Below are 21,304 nucleotides of genomic sequence, written 5' to 3'. Positions count from 1 at the left end.
TTTGAAGAGTCTGCCAGCTTTCCTCCGTATGGTGGCAGCATACCAGGGAACTGCTTCTCGGCATGGCGGGCCACTTGGGAAGCAAAGACCACAACAGATATTGACGGAATATGCTGCCATGATCTAAGGAACTGAACGTAATCCGATGCCCCTTCATGCAGGCAGAGGACCTTAAACCCTACACATATTCCATGTGGACACATGAGTGTGAGAAGTCCACCACTCTTCCCAGCAATCTGTACAAACTTTTTAGTGAACGAATAGTGATCTGTGTTGTGTTCTATTATCCTCTCCACCCGTTATCTCAGTGTCCCCTTCTTGATTAATTTAAGCATGTCAAGCATACCGTTGATGACGTTAGAACGTTAGATCCGGTTTTCTGCTTGACGATCGATGTTCCACAAGTCATCAAATTGTATGGGGTAGACATCAGGTTTGCCGTCAGAGCCTTTATCTATTGCTTTCACATCAAAGAGGATGACAGGGGAATGCCTCCCACACTCTCTACAGGACAGGAAGTCTAGAGGTGTCTCCTTCATGCCCATATAGAGTAGGAAGGGATCCCTTAGGGTGTTGTTGGTAAGGTGGGGACTGTCGGACTCCTTTCGGAAAGATCGTCCGTCTCGGATATGGGGTGTCCAAACAATGTCAGTCTGGTGAAGATGGTTTCCAGAAGCTGACAGTCTACAATTGTATGGTCGTTGTTATTGAACCGTGAACACCCCTTCCGAGACAACGGTGTATCGATATGAAGTCTGACAGGTAAAACAGAAATAAAAATGTATGTCAACAGTCGTCACTGCCTCCTTCTGTAACCACCTCCCCTGGCTGGTTACAGTGTGTGCAGATTTGCTCGAAGTTTTGACAGGGATTTGACTGGTTCCGTCTTACACATGAGTGGATTCCACTCAGTGGAATGCGTTTGTTTTCCATCGCATGTTTGCAAAACCTCGGTAAAACTCGGCTTGGTAAAGATTTTATCGTACATTTTGAACGTTAAGATCTGACGGTTTCGATTTAAATCAGTAAAATGTACTACTATGATATGCCTTCATACTAGTGATTTGACTTTACATACTGGTGATTTAAGTACTGTTAGTGTTAAACGACACTGCAATTCAAACATCAAGCATTTGTGAGATCAATAAACGTTGATAGAAGATAAACTGAAGTTTCACCCGGGTAACAGCTGATTATCAAGCCTGGAAACAAGTTATTTAGATGGATTTGAGCATGACGAGTGACGACATATGTAACTCGAGATCACACATAAAATCGGCAATATCCAAGTATCCCGATGGGCGACACGTGTTCACGAACAGTTTTTCCACTTGTACTAACCGATTTGACAGTGCTGCATGTCTTGATATCAGGTTTTTTGATATCAGGCTTCTTGATAACAGGTTTCTTGATAGCAGGAATGCTCTCAATCTTCGACTACTCTTTGGCTGAAAAACAATAGTTATTTCAATGAATGTATATACCAAATGAAAACGAATGTAGGATAGTACACATTGCTGCGATAAGTTATGAAGCGTGTAACAACATACTATGTTACATCGATTCTTTGACATTTGACAAGATATACTTACAGGAAGAAAATCATATGAGCTCGAACTGTATGTATCTTGGAGCAATTTGTTCATTTGTGATGAAATATTGTTCCTAGGAAATACTGTTTGACTTACATCTCAAAACTTATTTAATTTAACTGTTACTATACCTGCCGGCAGGTATAGTAACAGTTAAATTAAATAAGTTTTGAGATGTAAGTCAAAACCATGTAAATCTATTAAGTTGATCTACCAAATAATGGTATAGGTGGTGTCCAACCGTGTCCATGTCGATTGGGCGACATCTGTCCGACAGCCGAATTAGGGATTTCGGACAGATGTGGCTGTCGGACAGGAGTCGTTTTTGGCGACATCTGTCCGAATTTCGGATCATATTGTAATTTCAGTTCACATTCGTATTTCACAAGCTCACGGGTAATCTCGTGACGTTGCTCCCATTGTTCTAATGCTGATGTGATCCATTGAAATATAATCCTCGATATATGATTGACTAGTTGAGAACAGGAACGTCAGATCGTCCTAGCCGTAAACTTACAAGCTGTCGATCACATCACAGGACATGAGTACATATAAGACAGCGGTATGTAGATCAGCTATCGCAATCCACAATTGCAACCAATCTTCAGTTTATCCCTGGACGCAAACAAGGCTCGGCCCGGAGAACCCTGTCCTGAATGGCTTCCGATACGTCTTCGACAAATAAAGAGACGATACCACCCACTGGAAATATTCGGATTTCCGAAAGGGTTGCAGAGCACGATTCTACCGTGGAGAAACAACTGATCACTCCTACTCCTGACCGCACTCACCCTGCCCACCATGCTGAAACGACCGTCCACGTCAGCAAACAGAACTTGAAAAGAAAAGCTTCTGGTGGAGATCAACCGACGAAATAACTCTTATCTGAATCAGTTGGTGGATTGGGTTACGAATCTAGAGCTGCCAGCTATCACCCCCCAACAGAATGGTACAGAGAAGCAGAAAAGCAGCAAACAGACACCTTTCTAACCCGAGAAACCCTTCTAATCTGGAAACCTTTCTAATCTGGAAACGCTCCCCATTCCTGCAAACTATATGCTCTCTACCGACAACGAAACAATGCTGCTCTGGGACTCTGGATGGGACGAAAATACTCGACGATCTTTCCTTTGGGGTACTGCTAAGAACGCAGATCATATATTATATGGCGGACGCGGAGCATTGGGTAGATCATATCTCAAATTGGAAATGTTACGTATACAAATTAGCGAGTAACAGTTCATGAGTTCAGATCATGTCTCTAATTGGAAATGTGTTGAAATCAGATGATGATTTCGGACAGATGCCGTTTTTTTCTGGTACCCTGATTCGGACAGATCTCGCTGTCGGACACGAGTTGTGTTACCGTCCATGTCACGGCGCAAAGGCTCAGGTCGTTGCACTTTTAACAATAACAATTTTAATGATTGTGAACCACTTACAACTGGTTTAGCTGGCAACCTCTGAGGTATGGATTTCGTCTCTACTACACCGGCTAAACGTTTAATCTGCGGTCAGATGTGTCCCATTAGCTTCAATTAAAGTCTATAATTCGATCGTGATAGTTAAAGTTTTAAGAAACACCAATAAAAGCAACACTTTTGGTTCATACATTTACGTAAAAAGCATGTAACTTTTCAAGTTTGTTATAATATCAGATATAATGGTCACCACGTCATCATTCTGTCGAGTTCCTGCAATTTAGACTCTTAAAAGGTGAAAATCGATGATATCAATCACAAACAATCTTCCTAACTTAACTTGTTACAATATTTTAATTGTATAACTTGACAAAGACTTACCACTACGTTCCCTACTGTAGCTTATGATATCAGTCAGTAGCTCTCCTTTCATTCAATTGTTTCAAAACTGACTTTCAGCAGACAAAGCTCCAAACTTTTGCTATGCAGTCTATACAATGTAATTCAGTTAATATAATAATTTCAATAGATTCAAAATTAAACAACAATAAATCAGTTTGGTAACACGACATCTGTCCGACAGCGACATCTGTCCGACAACACTATTTTCGTGTGTTTGAAGTGATATCTCAAATTTGGCACATAGAAATTTAATCAAACTTGCAAAAATTATTTGTCTTAAAGCTATCTTACTATCTAGAAAGTTTCAAGAAAATCGTATCGTTGGATCTCCAGATATATGCTTTGGAACCACTGAAAACCACCGAATTGGATATATTTTTAGTGTTTAAGGTAATATCTTAAATTTGGCACATAGAAACTCGCTCAAACTTACACAGATTATTCGTCATATGACCACTATACTTTATGGAAAGTTTCAAGAAAATCGTACGGTAGGATCCGACATAAACTATTGTCCAAATAACCTATTTTCTGAGTCGGACAGATGTCGCTGTCGGACAGATGTCGGCCAATCAATTGGAACCATCAAGGGGAATGAAATTAAATTATTGGATGCCAGGAACTAGAAATAAATATACTGGAATACTGTGTTTCCATGGAGAGGTCTAATTCTAATTGGAACCATCAAGGGGAATGAAATTAAATTATTGGATGCCAGGAACTAGAAATAAATATACTGGAATACTGTGTTTCCATGGCCATGGAGAGGTCTAATTCTAATTGGAACCATCAAGGGGAATGAAATTAAATTATTGGATGTCAGGAACTAGAAATAAATATACTGGAATATTGTGATTCCATGGAGAGGTCTAATTCTAATTGGAACCATCAAGGGGAATGAAATTAAATTATTGGATGCCAGGAACTAGAAATAAATATACTGGAATACTGTGTTTCCATGGCCATGGAGAGGTCTAATTCTAATTGGAACCATCAAGGGGAATGAAATTAAATTATTGGATGCCAGGAACTAGAAATAAATATACTGGAATACTGTGTTTCCATGGCCATGGAGAGGTCTAATTCTAATTGGAACCATCAAGGGGAATGAAATTAAATTATTGGATGCCAGGAACTAGAAATAAATATACTGGAATATTGTGATTCCATGGAGAGGTCTAATTCTAATTGGAACCATCAAGGGGAATGAAATTAAATTATTGGATGCCAGGAACTAGAAATAAATATACTGGAATACTGTGTTTCCATGGCCATGGAGAGGTCTAATTCTAATTGGAACCATCAAGGGGAATGAAATTAAATTATTGGATGCCAGGAACTAGAAATAAATATACTGGAATATTGTGATTCCATGGAGAGGTCTAATTCTAATTGGAACCATCAAGGGGAATGAAATTAAATTATTGGATGCCAGGAACTAGAAATAAATATACTGGAATACTGTGTTTCCATGGCCATGGAGAGGTCTAATTCTAATTGGAACCATCAAGGGGAATGAAATTAAATTATTGGATGCCAGGAACTAGAAATAAATATACTGGAATATTGTGATTCCATGGAGAGGTCTAATTCTAATTGGAACCATCAAGGGGAATGAAATTAAATTATTGGATGCCAGGAACTAGAAATAAATATACTGGAATACTGTGTTTCCATGGCCATGGAGAGGTCTAATTCTAATTGGAACCATCAAGGGGAATGAAATTAAATTATTGGATGCCAGGAACTAGAAATAAATATACTGGAATACTGTGTTTCCATGGCCATGGAGAGGTCTAATTCTAATTGGAACCATCAAGGGGAATGAAATTAAATTATTGGATGCCAGGAACTAGAAATAAATATACTGGAATACTGTGTTTCCATGGCCATGGAGAGGTCTAATTCTAATTGGAACCGGCTATGTGAATGACCGAATGACAAGCTGAGCGCCGCCCAGTAAGATCGCGTTGTTAGCTATTAGTATTAATTCGCAGAGCAACGATCTGGAAGGGTTGACATCGTCAATCAATCATGGCTGATATCAATGCCAACAAAATTAACTTTTTGAAACGTTTTAAAACATGGCTTTTCGGCCTATTTTAAAACCAAAATCATTTCAAAACCACTTTTAATCGATTCTACGGTCGAAAATACGATGAAAGGTGTATTATTATACCCTAGCTTTAGTATCGAATAGAAAATGTCCGTAAGATCAGCTTCTACTAGTGCTATATAGGGCATTATTAAATGTATAGGGCAAATTATTAACTGAAATGACGCGATGAGGGTACCACGACGTGAGACAAGTCGCTGACAAATGTGTGGTAACTGGTAGTCTGGTAACCTTGACGTATGAAGGTATGACAACAGACAAGTGAAACGGATATGACGGACACAATGCTCTCTCTTTTTAAGGAAATGAGTCAAATTATGTGTTACCAGGTTATTAGTCAGAGTCGCCGCGGCTAGGTTACTGTTAATCATGATTATGTCACGTGGTAGCGAGCAAAGTAATGTTTCGTCATCAATCATGATCTGCCTCCTTTTGACAGCCTCCTCTAGCTCATTTGATGTAGTTAGTAAGCCAGCTTGAGTGAGCTTGCTGATGCTGATCGGTTGCGATGGCTCGTTAATTGCTACTGGGCCGCGCTCAGCCTGTCATTCCGCCGAACATAATTAGTGTATGTACTAAGAGCGCCAACTTGTGGGTGAACATTTTATGTCTCAAAACCCAACATATTATACATCATTGGAAAGGTCTCATTGAGTAGAGTCGTTTGGTACCAAGTTTTGGGGAAATGGCTGCTCCTAGCGAAAGTTATAGCCCGTCAAAGTCCCAAAATTGTCACTTCAGAAAATCGGGCGGGACATCGTGTTCTTAAACTTTTTGACGAATTTTTTTAACATAATATTGTTAATCACATTTTTTTACACAAGATTTGCTGTATGCCGTAATTTTATTTTCCGATATTTGAATCAAAAATAATTTTTATTTGGATTTCAAAGTACGCGCTACGCCGCGCAGTTAGAAATCGCAATAAGGAGATTTAACCAAATTTTTTGTTTCGCGATTTTTACTCTCATATCAAATATACGTGCTCATGTCGCATTTTCGGTTGCATCTTATTTAGCTGACGTCCATAACATGAAGTTTAAATGATCACACTGTGAAATTGGTTTGAAAGTATAACGCAAATATTATTTGTTCTGGATAGTGATAGTATGTATACATTTGTAGGAAGAATCCAGGGTTTTCCCTATCCAGTATTGTCGACTGTTCCACAAATTTGAAGATATGGTTGAATTTACTGTTGTTAATGTTTATTGCTCTGATGACATCAGAGCAATAAACATTAACAACAGTAAATTCAACCAATTCACCATCATGATTTCATTGCATACATCAGAGTCTGATGTATGCAATGAAATCATGATGGTTGGTATCTATCTAAAAACATATATACTTTGTAATGCAATTCATTATAGAATAAATGCAATAAGAAATATCAATAACAGTTCTTATCTTACTAGAAAGATTAACTGAAAGCTATACTAGGATAAGCTAAGCACAGTTACAAAGTGTAACACTCTACTCACCATAGTAGAGTTCAGGGTGATCTTGCTAAAGGGGAAAGATTGGTTAGAACAGTTAAGAACCTCCGTAGTCCTTATATTAGGGGTTTACCAATTATCCTCATTCTGAGTGTCACGATCTGAATGCCCTTGCAGAGTTGCTGAGGTGGTGCTGGGATGTTTCTGCTTCTCCTGAAAAGTGTTCATAATCTTACGTTGTTTGCCACTTTCTGAAAACAAACTAGTGGGCTGTGATCTTTCCTGACAGCGGCCATGTTAGCCATCTGATGTGAGTTCCAGGGGAATTAAAATTCCTGCATTTATGTTTGTGGAGGAACATCTCAAGTGTGATTTTCCTTTGTCACTGAGTGTGGCCTAATTGGGAGAAAGGGTTCTGGTCCTATGGGGATGTTGTTGGATTGATCATCCCTTGCGAATTCGTCCGCCAGTTCTTTGCCGTTACTCCTTCATGTCCTGGAAGATCCAAGTTCTACTTGATGTGAATACCTAGTAAGTTGAGTTGGTCTGAGATGTTCAGAACGAACCTGGAGTTAAAACTGGTGAGGTTGAGTGCTTTAAATGCAGCCTGGGAATCTGAGAGGAATTAATGATTGATGGGGATCCTATGTTATCATTAGTGCGGATACTTTCCATGTGTAATGCAAATAGTGGGTACTATTTTCTCAATGAACCTGAAGGAGGATTGTCTGTCCTGTATTTTTACCATGTAACGTTGAGCTAACAAATTGAATCCAAAGTTTGAGTAATGCATTCGTTAAAATTTTGATGTTCTATTTGCATCCCTGAAGCATTGCATTGTTATTAATCCCTGGTCCGGTTATGCTTTAGTGAGCTATATTGTCCACCAGGGTACTGTAGATCTAAGGGTTCCCCGTGTAATGGGACAGGCTGTGATAAAGCATCTCTGCAGGATGTCCGAGATGAACTTCAGTTAAACAAAAAATTTGTTAGTCGAACTCTGCTGCTATTAGATGATTGTAGAGCGTCCGGTCACACTTCAATGAAGTCTTAACTGAAAAGACCTGAAAAGTGGTTACTTGAGGGAGAAGTGCCAATACTACTCATTGTCCGTGTGTCTTTGTAGTCAGAATGAGCGAATTGGAATCCGTAGCTCTGTGGTGGGTGACTTCGTTTGGACCTAAATGCCGAAAGAAAATTTACTGGTGATTTAATGGCTCTTAGAGCTAGGTATCTGTGTCTAACGTGTCGTCATTTGTGCGTGTACTATCTTGCATCTGATATCTGAAAGAGAAATTTCCTGGTGCTTGGTAGCTGTTAGTGTTGACTTCCTGGTTCCTATGGGAACTTTGAGTTGGCAAGTCCCAACCTTTGTACTCAACAAGAAAGCACACCACCCGTTACTGCCAACCAGGCAGTTCGGAGAGGATTTCGTGACCCTAAGACTAAAGTTATATGACCACACCCTTTATCTCACTTATTTTGAGATATCTCTGCTTCTGATAAGAGCTAAATTCTCGTCTTTTGCATTAAATTTTAAATGATCCAAACTATTGTTTTTCTTAATTTTGTTTTTCTTATTACATTAAGTGGGGTAAAGCATGGTTTTAGAGTCTTCAGACTTCGAGTTGTTGCGTTTTTAGTTCAGACCCCATTTTTACACTCTCACGAGCATCGATTGACACACTTAATACAAGATATCTCAGCTTCGGTCTTTTGATGGGAAATAAGTGGTCATCTTGGTCATTACAATGGTTAGAATCATCTTAACGAGATAAAAAAATTGCTTGATTATTTCGTCATTTTACATAGGTTTGGCGCCATCGTCTTAGAGCATATTCTTGATTTCATGACCTATAGTAACATAAGATAGTGAAGCTTCTAACATGTTGACAAACATGAGTATAAGCAAATCAATGTTGATTGATCAATGTTGATTATGTTGTAACATAACCACATAACTTTTTCTTTCGTGAATTTTCAGATCCTTTCAAGACCTACTTTTCAGCATTTTTGATGGACATTAGGATTCGAAAGATATGTCCAATTTGTAAGACGACAGGACGTAAACCGCTTATTGTTGGAAATGATGCTGGTAATTCTAACATAGCAAAGAACCTCCTATCTCATCACGTGAATCACGGGAGTGACATAGACCTTTATGAGATAGGATGGAGCGGTTTACGTGACGACCACGAGTCGATAGCCAACTTTTTGAACGAAATCAAAGCATCCTTTCACCAAGCATGCAGAAAACGTTACCAGACGAAACCAGAGACAGCTACCGCTTATGCCCCCATAGCGGCAGCTTCTCAATTAAACGAGGAAGAAGTTATCCAGCAAGACCAAGCCCTTCAGGATACCCTAGAAAACAGCAATGATTTAGCAGCAGCAGGCAATCCAATTGTTGCTCCAGAAGATGAAGTAGAAGAGAGTGACTTGACCAATACCCCCTCAAGTGAAGCCAGCCAATGGACACCAGGGAAACGGCTTATCGAAGATGAGGACCTTCCAAGCACTCCAAAACGTCCATGTCACTTACGACGAGTGAGGCTGATGAGAGCATTGCTTGCTAAGATAGAAAAAGGAGGAATTTATTCCCGCACTCAGCTTTTTAGTTTGTTTAATGAACTTGTATCATCAACTATATCAGATAGATACAAGGACCAAGAATTTGCTCACAATGAAATATCATTTTTGTCTTCCGTGAAGACGCATATTGGAGCAGAAATTGTAATTGAACATGATGGGGCGTGGCGTTATGTCATGATCTGTGCAAAACAAAACCTTCATGGTATCATGAAGCAAGCCTTTGAGAAGGAGCAGGGCAGTAACTCTATTCATAGCGATCTCAAACTTGTGCGGAACTCGATTGTTAACTGCACATCAGGCGGTAGATTTGCTGGATCATTTTCCGAGAACATCATTGAAAAAGTTTCTGCTCCAGTTGATCTTCGAAAGACGGTCAGCTACCTGTGTTACGGGGTAACTGACGTGGAGTCTTTTGATATTTTGAGTATATCAAACTCAATCTATTACAATCATCGGAAAAAACCTGATGTTCTTAAAATGGTAAGTTACATTAGAATAATTCGTTGTTAAATATGCTTCCATCACTCCTGTAAGGAGTAGATGATATGAAACATAACAAATGATGTTCAAATCTTATTTGCAACACGACCGCAAAACTTTCCATAAACAGTATCACCTAAAATACATCCGTTTGTTCTGACCAGCAATTTAATGAACGATTCAATAGTTTCTCATTTACTTTCCATCCAGGATCCATTGTATAGAAGGAGGGCTGCTGAGCACGAGACCAGTACAACTCATTATATGAGTTTGAAGTTATACGGAGACACTCAGCGAGCTTCCGTCATGGATCCTCTGACTGCTACTGGACAGGTTAGGAAGTCTACATTTTAATTTGCTGTTTCGTTTCAATGACCGCATCTTTAAACGATACCGCGTATGTAGTTGGATTGACCACAAATAATTAACTTTGTAAATTTTTACTTTAATAAGAAGCTGCATAGCGTATATCGATATATTTTATTTAATTAAAATTATTAACCAACTGTAAGTATTATTTTCATTTTCAGGTATGTCATTTTAGGAGAGATAGGAAGATGGTCATATCCTTGGCAGAACTCTCAGCCAAGACTTACTCTAATAATAAGGTGGTCTCTCCATTAAACTGTCGGATGGGACTGTTCCATATTCACGGAAAAGACAACTTGGACAGCAACGTCACCAGCAGGATTGCTTCTGAGCATTTCCACGGAACATCAATGTCTGTTTTCCAGTTCCCAACGCAAGGTAAGAAGTATATGCAGGTATTAACGCCAAAATTCTTACATGATACCTGATAAAAGTTGGCTTTTATAAGAAGTTTAAAACAACTCGGTACGAAGAGCCAACAATATTCTCCCGAAATGATGATACCGTCAGCCGCTTTTGACCCGATGAATTAGTAGCCTCATGCGTATTGCGTAACCGTATTGCTATTATGTTTAAAACTAAATAATAAGATGTTTTTATTGACACTGTTTTTAGATAATTGTGGTACCACCATGGAAACAGCGGAATATGTGGAAGTAAAAGAGGTAACAACACCTCTACCTGATTACTTTTCCTATGATCCCTGTAAAGAAACGTTTATTCCGAAAACATATAAACTTGATTCCGTTCAACGTGGAGAGTGTCGAGAATTGAACACAGAAGCAAAGGTATTGGTAACATAGAAACATTTATCAAGACGTACATTAAAGTATACATTAAAATATATTAAATTAATATAGTATCTTGTGGACATATCTTGTGGATTATTGTGAGGGGCAACATACGAGAGTGGAAAAATGTTCCGAAAATTTGCCTAAAATTTCTTAATGCGTGAAAAATTTGACACATAGTGCGGCTTGAGAGCGGCAAATATTTGGAATATGCGGCGAATGCGAACCTGCAACGAATTTTAAGCAGATATTTCTGTGTGTTGGAAAGCTACCCACAAATTATTGCAGGAGGTAATTTTAATAATTCTTTCTAAAAAATATGTCAGCTTGAAGTTTAAGAGCTTTAGTTAATTTGAATAAAAATCAAATAGATATACAGTCCTCAATAGTTTGCTTGTGAATGTCTTATGATGGTGAAATATCCCCTGTTTAGTGAAAACGTTTACCTTTTTATACTGTAAGGATCAGACGGTGGCGGTGCAAGACGTTTGAAAACGATCCATAATTGGAAATCAATTGGTTTAAAGACAGTTAATTGGACATAATTTGTAACTGATTCTCCTTATTTTGAAATTTACCCAGAATATAACGATAGATTGAACTTGGTTTTTATAACTTCAATTTTGAAAAATGTGCCTTAAGTGTGAAGCACTGAAGCTGTGCCAAAAAATGTGAGAAACGACTGATACTGCTAGAAACGGCTTACAGTGGGAAACCGCTAAAAGTAAAATGCGATTCTGTAGCCGTCTCATTTATATGTTGCCTCTGATCATTTTACCTTACTTTAATCTTCTCGGAAGACGGACACTTTATACTGAAGGATAAACGTTTAGTGGAATTGGTGATGGTTTTTACCCCCGATCCGCTGGATACGTCTTCTCACGCATCTCCAAATTTTCATTTTTCTTTGTTACTTTAAACGATTAACTGTTGCTCCCAATCAGATCCAGGAAGCTCGAGTAAAGGAGATAGCTTGGTTGAACTCTGTGTGTGCAGCATCTGCAGATTCTAACGTTATCACTTGGGGAGTGTTTCACTCTCAAACATCAAGCGCTCCTACTAAAACCATCGTTGGGACATACCCCCTACAAAAAGAATCTCCGACTTCTCACACTATGATGAGACACACGATCGATATTGCCAAGTATGTTCTTTTTGACAGAAAATGTCTGTCTAACCGAGTAACTGTGTATTGTATTATTATTTGTGCAGTATATATATAATATATGCACTTTGGTATATCTTTTAAGTATAAGTGGTACAGTGAAATTAAGTTCATGAAATAAAGTTTCGTTTCAAGAAACAAACATTATATTAACCCAACTTAACCAGGAAACCTTACAGGAAAACAACGGCCTTCTTAAATCCGGGACAAGTGACAGTTGACGTATCTGATGAGCCACTGTATGCCCGATGTAAAGAGATCCAGTGGTTTTACCCGCAGCAATACGGGAAATCTACTTACTTTCCATTGATGGGCGGCTTTCATATCGAGAAGGTAAGATAAGAGAGTTTACCTTGTTTGCCTATTTTGGTTTCATGTCTTTGTTTTTATATTCAACAGCATTTTTTCCACTGAACACTGCCCATCACAACACTGCACGATCAATATCGATAATATCATTAGTCAAAAATTGTTATTTAACGCTGCATATCTTTTCTCTTTGGACCTTACTATATATTCAGATGGTCCTGACAATGTACGCTCGTCTTGTCGAGGGGAGTGGCCTTGTTGAGTGCTTGAACAATGCTAACATGACCCAGACTGGAGCTGGAACTGCTTTGATCTCAGTGTCGAACAATGTATCCCGATCAAAGTATATTCTCCAGGTAATAACAAATTATTGAATGAGGGGTAATTATATTTGGCGATATGCTTGATTTAATTTTGCATCAACGGTGCATGATATCTGATTCAAACTAAAGCTTGAAGTGCATGACATAAATAAAACTTTGTTAATTCCATTTCAAAATTTGCAGCCTCATCTTAGACAAAGGTCATCTTCTCAAAGATCCGTAGACCTAGGAAAGATCTGTAGTCTGTACATGTATCTCTAACATATTGTTAATATGTACAATATGTACAATATGTACAATATGTATATCTTAAGCATGAGCACCCTAATCGTGTTTTTAAGCATTTCCAGAGAAAGTGTGTTTATATCAAAAAAATTGATTCGTTATTTTTACATTAGAGTGTTTTATTTCAAAAATTCTATCATCAGGTTGTAACTGTCTCGCTTTACAAGGCTAAGATTGCTGCACATGAATGCAATCATGGAAGAGACTGGGATGAGTGGGAAAAATCTAGCCTCATAAATTCAGACATGTTCCACTATTGGAATATGATCTTGGACTTGGGGATATTATACCTTCTTCTCGAGAGAGCATCGAGAGAACGCGATTTCGCCTTGTATTGTTCAGTGCTAGAAAGTATTCTACCCTACGCTTTCATGCTGGATAGAATAAACTATGAACGATGGTTGGCTGTGCATGTAGATGATCTTCAGCAGCTACAGTCAACAAACCCATCTCTGTATTCAGTGTTCCTTAAAGGACATTTCGCCGTATCGGTGACAGGAAGACCCTTCTCTTCTATAGCTTGCGATCAAGCTCACGAACAAACAAACAAACTTATCAAATCCTACAAGGCAGCATTAGGTAGTGACATCGGCTCCATCTGGAATCTAGCGTGTCCAGAGCTGATAAGAGTCGTGGGAGAGTTTGAGGACATTATGGGTATTTCACGTGAGGACGACTATGAGCATCGTCATGATGACCATACGTCCGTCCAAACAGCATTTTTGAGAAACGTAAAATCAGCTTATGAAAGCATCATACGTTCCACAAACCCGTTCAGTGCTGATCATATCTTAATTGTCTTCCTCCATAATGGAGAATCCATGAACTCTTGTAAGACCATGACGGAAAATCTCAGATCTTTGGTATCCAAAGGAAAAGAATTATACTTGATATTCAAGGAAGAAAGATTAGTGAAGTGCACTACAGACTTCACTGATCCCGTTAAAAAACACTCAATGCTCCTCCCTGGAGATAAGGAAAAGCTCCCGCCTATAGTAGTAGGACTAACTTCTTATCAGGAATTAGCATTCATTCAGGAAATTAAAGATGTTGTTTCTGATAGGTTTGATGAAGCTGTCGAGGCGTTTGAGGATGAGCCATTTAATGTTCCTGGTGCCTTTACTAAACACGGAGAAAGTTTCAATTCTTCGAAGAGCGCCGTACTGAAAAGGATTCACAAAACGTCATCATCTACTAAGGAAGCAGCTTTTGCAGTTGATGGTGCACTTATTGTTGACATCAGTTTCGTGGTGATTCTTCTTGGAGCTGCCGGAAAATATGTGAACTTTTACAGCTTCTGTGAAGCTATCTGGAAATATATATCAAACATTGGACGCAACAATTGTCGTATCGACATTGTGTGCGATAATTATACTGACAAACATTTGCTCAAAGAAAAAACACGGGGTTCGCGGGGTTCTGGAAGTGATATTAATTTTTCATTACAATCACCGTTCCCCAAGGACTTCGTGAAAGATTTTATGAAAAACATTAAAAGCAAAGAGAAGTTTTATGACTTGTTAATTTCTTTTCTCTATGAGAAATCATTATCATTAAACAGAAAGTATGTTTTCACGAACCGCCGAAAGGTTACTTCAAATCATATCTCAGAAATGGAAGATTGTAGTCACCTTGAGGCGGATTCCCGAATCGTACTTCATATTGTTAGTGCGATTCGGGAAGGACTGAAGAGAGTTGTTGTTAGGAGTAATGACACTGACGTTTTAATCATATTGATTCAGTATTATAATCACTTCTGTGAAGTGGCCAAAACCGACAATTTTAACATCATATTGATGTCTGGGAAATCTGCTACTGGCATCCTCTTCATTAACATTAACTTGGCATCCAAGTCGTTTACTCCACATCAGCTACGAGGATTACCCCTGCTATTTTCAATGTCAGGGTGTGACTATGTGGAGTCATTTTATGACGTTGGACAGCTGTCATGGCTCAACATCTATTTAAAAGATAATATCATTCCTCGAGTTTTTAGTGAGTTAATGGCGGATCCTCTGAAGCTAATAGACAAATTTGAAGAAGTTATGCAATTTGTGTTAACAACCTACAAAGTGAGGAATCCGAGTTTGGGTTGCTCGGTTGGTAGAGTAGATACCTTTAAATTCAAGACAATCAAGACTCTGCGCCAACTGCCACCATCTAAGGCTGCACTCTACCTGCACATGCGCCGTGCTCTGTATGTTGCAACGAATGTTTGGGGCCGAGCTCATATCCCTGATCCTCCCCATGTGGATCCTTATCAGTGGGGTTGGGTGAACTCGAACGGTGCCTGTGTTCCCTTGTGGACAAGCCGCGTGTACGATTTATCTAATAAAACGAGAGACCCTTTTCTTAAACTAAGAAGCCGTTGTTCTTGTGGTCGAAGCGGAACATCGCAACCTTCACTTTGTAAAAACTGTTCTTGCAAAAAGTTGAACATGAAGTGTTGGAAGAAATGCGGTTGTTTTGGGGATTGTTGATATGGTTTAAGTTGTTCATCATGGTTATATCTTCGAAATGATCATATGTATATCATTACTTGATTGTAATTTTGATAATCATTAGTACGACGTTTTTAAATAGGATTTTATATTGTTTAGGAATTTACTTAGGAATTGTATTTAGAATTTTAGTTAGGATTTCATCTAGGATTTTATCAAGGATTACTGAATACTGAGTGAAAATGTATTACTGACGTAGATCTGTAGTCGGTTACTAAAATACAATGCTAGGCTGGATGAAGGATGTCTGATTCGCCTTTACAGGAAGTAGAGTTTTGTGATGTGTGCAAAAGTTTAATGGATCCCAACAAAGTAATGGGTATATTTATTATTTATGAATGTTTCAATATGGTTCGTTTCACAATCTCTTGTGTGGGGGCCAAGGATTGTGGAAATAATATTTTTTTGTAATTAATTGACGTTGTTTGGTTATACCATGTTTATTGTATAACATATTTTCTTGACCAATTAAACTTTTTTACGCACGTTCTGACAATGGACAAGCAAGACGAGTCCAATATTATTTATTTATGAATGTTTAAAATTGGTTCGTTTCACAATCTCTTGTGTGGGGGCCAAGGATTGTGGAAATAATATTGTTTTGTAATTAATTGACGTTGATTGGTTATACCATGTTTATTGTATAACATATTTTCCTGACCAAATAAACTTTTTTACGCACGTTTTGACAATGGACAAGCAAGACGAGTCCAACATTATTTATTTGTGAATGTTTCAAATTGGTTCGTGTCACAATCTCTTGTGTGGGGGCCAAGGATTGTGGAAATAATATTGTTTTGTAATTAATTGACGTTGTTTGGTTATACCATATTTATTGTATAACATATTTTCTTGACCAATTAAACTTTTTTACGCACGTTCTGACAATGGACAAGCAATACGAGTCCAATATTATTTATTTATGAATGTTTAAAATTGGTTCGTTTCACAATCTCTTGTGTGGGGGCCAAGGATTGTGGAAATAATATTGTTTTGTAATTAATTGACGTTGATTAGTTATACCATGTTTATTGTATAACATATTTTCCTGACCAAATAAACTTTTTTACGCACGTTTTGACAATGGACAAGCAAGACGAGTCCAATATTATTTATTTGTGAATGTTTCAAATTGGTTCGTGTCACAATCTCTTGTGTGGGGGCCAAGGATTGTGGAAATAATATTGTTTTGTAATTAATTGACGTTGTTTGGTTATACCATGTTTATTGTATAACATATTTTCCTGACCAATTAAACTTTTTTTACGCACATTTTGACAATGGACAAGCAAGACGAGTCCAATATCACGCTATAATTAAATTAAATCAACAATTTAAAATCCATGAGTACCTTGCATTTAAATTTGTTAAAGAGCTTTGACTTTTGAGAAAAATTAGAAATTTTCTAATTGTTTATTAGCAGAGATGACGTTTAAAAACGCTCAACGGCAGCCTTTTGTTATTAAATTCTTATAATTTAAGTTAACAGTTTGTCTTATTTTACAACGTGTTCGAGTGGCATGCAAGAGCTATTAAAACATTTTCGATAGATGAATTATTGCGATTAAGAATCGTTTCTTTTGAAAACCGAAGCATCTCTGCTTAAGAGAAATAAATTATGGCTCGATGTTTGTCACAATACATTTCTGTTTTATTTTCTCTATCATTGAACTACTAAATGTCACCCCAAAAGTATTTTAAGGATAATTTTTACATACACAAAAATCATACTAAATATTTGTTTGCTTATCTGCATACTGCGTTATAATATTAATAGCAGCTAAATGTGTTTGTCTCAGAATAGAAAAATGGCTACTACTCTAAAGAACATGGAACATTTGCTGACATGTAAGGTCAGTATTGTGCGAAGCATATTTTATACCAGATTATGTTGTTTGATGCTGGTTGTTCTTTTAATAAAATATTAATGTCCTATTAGAAGGACCACAGGGGGTTTTAATTAATGCAATAACAATTTAAAATGCATAACTTTCCTTCTCACCAAACGTGAAACGAAGGCAAATCTCATGTGAAATATTTTCAGGATTGTACTGATTCGGTGACCAGATGTCAGGGTAGGATTGAGTTGACAAAGCTCAAGATGAAAAGGTTATTCAATATCAGATAATAGTGATTTGTTACATTTACCTAAAAGCTAATTATTTTGGAAATATACTGTCTAATAATGGTTAGTAAGTTCTAAAAACAGTGAACTAAAGTGGACGCCATCCTTTGAAAAAATGTAAATTTGTTGCCTTCCTAATCTCGCTTTAAACGGTGCGCTAGAAGGTCACTGAACTGCCTATGAGGTCATTTGATCTGGACGGCACAAACCACTGTTTTGGTGTATGCTCCCTAAAGGGGGGCAATGGATATTTTGTTGTGAAACTTGATCTCGAGATAGCAACAAACCAGGACAAGCCGACAAGTGTCCGAACTTTTGAGGGGGTCCCCGACCCCAACCCCCAAACGGTACCCGCGGGGCAGCCACGCCCATATTTGGTCCAAATTAGGCCCAATTTAGCCAAATACCCTGAACATGGGAAAATTTTGTAATTTGGTCGCCAAATTTTTTTGATCAAAAATCAGTTCTCAAAATAAGGTGGAAATGCGATTTCGAGTCGATTCCGAAAATTTCATGGAAAAATTTTGAAAACTGATTGAGTTGTTACAATTTTAATGAGATCAATTACGCGAATATCGCGAACCAAGATACGGGCAATTTAGTTCATTTTTTGTGGTCTTTTCGCCTTAGTATCCACATTTAAACAGACATAAAGCTATAACTTACAGAGAATATTTAGTTTAGGCTTACCTTTCATATAAAGTAAGTTTAATTCAAAAATATTGATATTTGACCAATTTATGAGACGAAATCTACCAAAATTGGTGCGTATGCCCAAATATGGGCATATGGTTTTTGGCTCATAACTCAGTCATTTTTTGTCCAATCTTGATGAAATTTCATATACGAGTTCAGAAGACCACTAGTTACAAGTAAAGCACCTAAAATCTGGGTTTTGGGCATGTGAAGGGTATTTGGCTAAATCGGACCAAATATGGGCGTGGCTGCCCCGCGGGCACCGTTTGGCGGTTGGGGTCGGAGACCCCCTCAAAAGTTCGGTCACTAGTCTTAGTTTGTTGGTCAACTGCTATCTTAAAATCAAGTTTCACAAAAAAAAATACCCATTGGCCCCTTAGCTCTGTATGATAACAAGCATTCGTTCCTGGAAAGAATTGGCTTAAGTCTCATAAACTAACGATGAATATTTCAATTCAATTAGGGTACGAAGATTAAGAAGCACAAGGTCAACTCCAATACTTGTAAGAACTGGAGAAGAAAGTACCACACCGTACTCGAAACCCAAACGAGATATTATTGATCTTATTGACGAGGAGGAAACGATAAAAGAACTGCAAGAGCTTTTAGATAGCTCTCCAACAAAAAGTGCAGTCAGCACAGACAGTTTAGAATATGCTGAAATTATTCATAAGAATTTTTTTGCCTCATCGCCCTAAACGATAACCATTAACCATACATATTAATATCTCCAAAATCATTATCTAGGACGTTTTATTCGCATTTGGATGTAACTTTTCCACACTCAATAAATCTGTCGGAAGTCCGAATTTATCTTATTGCAATCTCTTGCACTATATATCAGTTATCTGCACTTATCGGCACAGGGCCGTTATATTATATGTATTAAGCGGTCTCGCTATATTCTGTACTTGCCGAACTTTTGTTTATTTAAGGCACAGTCATATGACATATTATAAGAGTGAGTTTCCGGGAGCACACGACAGTATATAAAACAGCAGACGACATGGCGCCAATTTGGGGAGTACCAACTCCATTTTAACGGATCATACATCTTGCATGATTATACAATATACATCTTATGTACATTGTACATCTTAAACTTCGTTATTGGCTTTTTAGATTTGGTCCATTACATGACGGATAATAATTGTACGTCATGTTCCCAGTTATGATAATCCAGGATAACTGCACTGTACTGGTAAATATATAGGGAATAAATGTCCTTCTTCCTGAACATTTTAAAAGCTTGCTCAAACCGAGGTAATTTATGTAGTTGAAGCGGATACCACTCGAACTACCGTTATTTAATGCACTGAACGGATTCAAAATCTTAAATACGTCCTTTGAGGTCGCATTTCACAGGACAAAAAATGCCTACCCATTTAAATATTATAAGTTACTAGAATATTAATAATTATCTAACTGAGAAGGAAATCTGCTGTATTTTTGTTATAAATTTATTTCAAATGTTTTTTATCTGATGATGTGATAAACTTGTTTATGAGAAAGAAATGTTACATAAATGCTAACCAGTTTTGAGTCGTACAAATAAGGAGGACTTAAAGACTGTACATTTTTTACCGTTGAATAAATGCTTAAATCTATGGAATGATTTTAAAAGCAGCCGCAACCTTGCTATTCAGCAAGTCTTGTTGTATGAAACAAATATTATATTGACTGCTAGTAAAATAGACATTTTAAATTTTAAATTTTAAACTGTATAAGGATCTCTCGATTCGATTTAGAGCTGATTTTTTAGCTTGACTAAATGACTGTTAATCTATATTTTGATTGAAATAAATTTCGATCAAATGCTCCGTTTATTTTTGTTTTGAAAGCACAAAAATAACAGAGAAATGCCCTCTTCCATTAGACATGTAACTTAACCTTCAGTTTGACATCTGTACTGCTGTTACTCCTACAGCTGATGCTAGGGAGGCGCTTATTACACTGACTACCGTGCGAACATGTGCGTTGCTGGGTAAATCTGATATTGTAACGCGCGAATTAATAATTTGTAGACAAACTAGCGCGCCGGGAACCATGCGGAATACAGATTGTCTCTTTACGTAATTCAAACTCTGATGACAAAATAAATTGATTGTGACTGTAATAATGGATTAAAAATTACGGCATACAGCAAATCTTGTGTAAAAAAATGTGATTAACAATATTATGTTAAAAAAATTCGTCAAAAAGTTTAAGAACACGATGTCCCGCCCAATTTTCTGAAGTGACAATTTTGGGACTTTGACGGGCTATAACTTTCGCTAGGAGCAGCCATTTCCCCAAAACTTGGTACCAAAACTTGGTACCAAACGACTCTACTCAATGAGACCTTTCCAATGATGTATAATATGTTGGGTTTTGAGACATAAAATGTTCACCCACAAGTTGGCGCTCTTAGTACATACACTAAATAGCCTGAGGTCCCCAGGTAAGTTAATTGATGTAGCTCTGTTGTTGCCTCACGTTGTACATTGTAGGCCCGCCGCGCACGAGTGCGCGGCTGTATCGTGACTTTCATCCCGATACTTTCATTGTAGGTTTACAACCTACCAGGACGCGCGCCGAGTTGGACTCGTCGACGGTCCTGTTCCAATATATGGAACAGATATTTTACGAGTATCACCCGTTAATACTTTCACCCTGATACCACTAAATGAAATTGGAAATGACAATGGGACCCTGGGGT

General features: G+C 37.8%; 1 protein-coding gene across 1 annotated transcript in view; it reads right to left on the bottom strand.

Annotated features, from left to right (window-relative positions):
- The window catches only part of LOC134814197 (cation-dependent mannose-6-phosphate receptor-like), a 47,792-nt gene that overhangs the window by 20,022 nt on the left and 6,466 nt on the right, over nt 1-21,304 (bottom strand). The window lies entirely within an intron of this gene.

Source organism: Bolinopsis microptera, chromosome 4, assembly GCF_026151205.1.
Source record: "Bolinopsis microptera isolate Bmic1 chromosome 4, MBARI_Bmic_1.0, whole genome shotgun sequence".
Taxonomy (NCBI): domain Eukaryota; kingdom Metazoa; phylum Ctenophora; class Tentaculata; order Lobata; family Bolinopsidae; genus Bolinopsis; species Bolinopsis microptera.
Note: the sequence above shows the minus strand (reverse complement) of the source record. Positions and strands in the feature narration are given on the sequence as shown.